This window comes from Lonchura striata, chromosome 3, assembly GCF_046129695.1.
Source record: "Lonchura striata isolate bLonStr1 chromosome 3, bLonStr1.mat, whole genome shotgun sequence".
NCBI lineage: Eukaryota > Metazoa > Chordata > Aves > Passeriformes > Estrildidae > Lonchura > Lonchura striata.
The window spans coordinates 33,957,505-33,961,590 of NC_134605.1; positions in this window are offsets into that span (position 1 = coordinate 33,957,505).

A 4,086-nucleotide genomic window follows, 5' to 3' on the forward strand; every position below is an offset into this window, starting at 1 on the left:
TGCCAGGGCAGAGAGCTTGCTGGCTACAAATCCTATTTTGGCCCTGCACTTTTTGATGTTTAAAACTGCATTCTCTAACAGAAAGGCTCAGCTTTTACAATGCAAGTCTTCAAGAATAATTTCATTTCACAGGATCCTTTATATAGTAACAGCTATAAAGCCCCCTCAGCTTTCACAGAATCTTGTTTTTACCAGTCAGTACTGGGCCAAGTCACTGATGACAGAACCAGCCAAGAACGGCTACAAGTGACTTCAAGATGCATGGATATAAAAATTCATAAATTTTTAAAAAAATTAATTTATTGTTTCAGAAGAGATGACAGAAAACTCGTTGTAAGTAGCTGTGCATACAATGAAAATAGTAATTACTTGTTCCAGGCACTGAATGTCTTCAAAGAGGCCCTGGATTCCAGGGAAACAAGGTATATTGCAGCTGGCATCACACTGCAGTGATGCATAGTTCAGATGGCCTTAGGAAGAGGAAACACAGGCCTAAAGGTGAAAGCCCCTCAGATATTGGTAAGAAATATGTATGTACTGGGGAGCATTAAAAAGAGATAACTTACCTTACCCTCAGTATTTAACCCTCCACAGAATGAACTCCCATAGCAACTGCTGTATGAGAAAGAACTCATCCCTAGGGTCAGCTTTTGTAGATAAGCAAATTATCACGTTGTAACAAACGTTGTAAAACATGGCTTAAATTAATAATGACACACAAAGCCTTTCCTGTGCTTGTCATACCACCTTCACAAAGCGATGGCGTGTGAATAGCTTATCTCTGGGCTACATCTTGAGATGCTACACTCGAACTGAGCAATGCTTTACTGGTGACGTATTGCTGCCATCCTGTGGCAGGCACACACATTTCAGACTGACGCTTGCCAGAAAGAAAACAGTCCTTCTTTAAAGGTGTCGTTTTAGAAAAAACTAAACAGTGTTATTCTTAAATGCCACAGAAGGAAAGCCAGCCGTCTGTAACCTGCAATATCCATATCTTAGAAAGCCATGAGCCATTATAGCGATTCTACCACAAATTACTTTCTGAAGCAGAAAATAAGGACCAGGTGGGAATGGGCTCATGTCATCTTTTTACTTGGAGAGGTATTGCAGCATTCAGTGGTCTAACTCCAGAGAGGATGTTAACCCCAGCCCAGTTCTACCCCTAACCATTTCAGACTGCTAGTTACAGAACAGACATAAATAAAAGGTTATCCCTGTTTCTGATGGCAACTGTGCCTGTGTCCTCAATTGGAAAATCCATAAAACAGCTGGAATAATTCACAGAATGACTAGGTTGGAAGAGAATTTAAAGATTGAGTCCAACCCAAAATAAGGTCAGCCCTCTGCTAAGACTGTATCCAAACACAACATAAAGAGCACCATTCCTAACACTGAGTCTAAGGGGTGTATTCAGGGAGGTGTGTGGCATAAATGAACCAGTGAATGACCAGTTGATTGTTACTTTCTGAGATTCTATTTCTCACATCTTTATGACCCAGTTCTAGTCTTTGGTAGGAGAAAGTTTTCTGTAACACGGCTTTGAGACCCAAGCACCTGGGAACACGCGAGAACTCACAGATTGACAGTAGTGGGTGCAGTGCAGTATTGTTTAACTTGTTCCTCAATGACCTGGATGAAGGGGCAGATGCCTCCTCAGCAGGTTCACTGATAACACAAAGTTGGGAGGAGTGGCCGATACCCCAGAGTGCTCCACAGCCCTTGAGAAAGACCTGGACAGGCTGGAAAGATGGGCAGGAATGAACCTTCTGAAATTCCACAAAAGGAAATCCAGGGTCCTACACCTGGGGAGAAATAACCCTGGGCAACAGCACAGGCTGGGGGCTGACCTGCTGGAAAACAGCTCTGTGGAGGAGGACCTGGGGGTCCTGGTGAGCAACAAGCCATCCATGAGCCAGCAGTGTGTCCTTGTGGCCAAGAAGGCCAATGGAATCCTGGGTGCATTAGGAAGGGCACTGCCAGCAGCTCAAGGGAGGTGATCCTGCCCCTCTGCCCAGCCCTGGTGAGGCACATCTGGAGTGCCGAGTCCAGTTCTGGGCTCCTCAGGACAAGAGAGACATGGAGCCCCTGGAGTGGCTCCAGTGGAGGGTAACAAAGATGATTGAGGCACTGGAGCATCTCTCTGATGAGGAAAGGCTGAGGGAGCTGGGTCTGTTCAGCCTCGGGAAGAGGCACTGAGAGGGTAACTCATGGGTGTCTGTGAGTATCTGAAGGGAGGTGCCAGGAGGATGGAGCCAGGCTCTGCTCGGTGGTGTCCATACTGTCAATGGGCAGAAACTCATGCACAGGAAGTTCCACCTGAACATGAGGAAGACTGACCCACATACCACTGTGTGGGTGACTGAGCACTGGAACAGATTGACCGTAGAGGCTGAGGAGTCTCCCTGACTGGAGATATTCCAGAACCATCTGGACAAAGTCCTGTGTAATGTGCTCCAGCATGACGATCCTGGTATCCAAGTTTTATCCACTATAAAGGAAACAAATGCAGCAACAAATTCAGTAACTAGATTTCCTGGTTCATAGCGTTTCTTTATGAATTATTGTTAGGACTGAACTGTGATCAGCTATTCCAGCAAGCCATTGCCGATCAAGACATTCAAACAAAACAGCTACAACTCCTGAGGTAGGTCCTGGTCAAAAGAACGTTAGCAAGGGAACAAGACATTTCATTTCACCAGTTCATTTCACCAGGACAAACCACTTTAACACATTCCTTCTGGTTCCTCAGGTGCAAGAAACTTAGTAAGGAAGGTAACTAGAAATTCTCCATCATTAGATGGACCCAAGAAAACGCTGCAACTACACTGCTACCTGTGAAATTGTAGGCACCTTGAAAATAAATTGTATTGTCTTTGCATAACAACACTGTATCACAGAGTGTTTCTTTTTAGGGTTAAAATAAACACTGGTGGGTCCACAAGAAAAGCAGAACACTGAATTCACACAATGTGACTCAAGATCCATTTTGTTCTGAGATTTCATATATTACTGTATGGCAGTCTAAGTGGTTTTCAGAGTGTCTTTCTATCCATGGTTAACTTGGGGGGATCACGAGTTTTAAAAATCAGGATTATCTGACTCCAATAATAATTCCACCATTGCCTAAAAGAAAGAGACAGAACATGAGGAATCAAGTAGTTTCAGGTTTGGATCCATCAGAACCAGGAGCACTCCACAGGAAAGCTTTGCCAGTGAGGCTGCTGCTGTCCACTGTGGCTGCCAGAGCAGGAGAAGCAGGCTTCTTGCTGCACAGGCTCAGCACCATCTACAGCTTCACGAGCTGAAACCCAGACCATGAACTGTCCCTTTGGAAAGGAGGAGACAGCTGCTGTGAAAGGTGCTGTGCAGATACACACTTGATTATCAACTGTTGCAAAGCACACAGGGAGACATTTCTGGTCTGGCTACAGCTTCCAAGGACAAGCACACAAAAAGAACCCAAGGTAATCGACTCTGGAAGCAACAATGATGTGAACAGCTACTGTACTACTCCAAGTTAAAGGCTACAATTACCTGGCATAGTCAACAGCAGATGCTCTTTATCACCTACTCCCTACATCAGTTGAGAGTCCAGTTACATCATATCTATCACCAGAAGGGAACTGATGTTTTCAAGTTTCTTCTCTTAACCAAAACTGTATCACTTTAGGACTACTTGACTACTTCTGACATCCTGTCCAGACAGACCTCGATTCAAAATTTTAACTCCATTCATGAAGCTAATAAACTTCAAACAAAATAGCTGAAACACAGAAAAAGGGTAAGATAAAACAAAAAAAAAGAACCAAAACCAAATTTAAAAGTGATACAAATAAATTAAGTACTTTAAAATTCAATGACTTTAGGGCAACTTTGCCTCCAGGACTCTTTGGAGTGGATTTTCACGAACTCTCTGTCAAGGTATCTGTCAGCTGGTTGTGGGTGGCCATTTACAACTGTCACATGCTAAAACTAAAAAGAAGAGTGAAATCCATCTCCCTGAAAGAATGCAAGATTCAATAATGGATTTGGAAAAAAGGATGCATAGTAGAAAATATAAAGTCCATAGAACTCAGCAGAAAA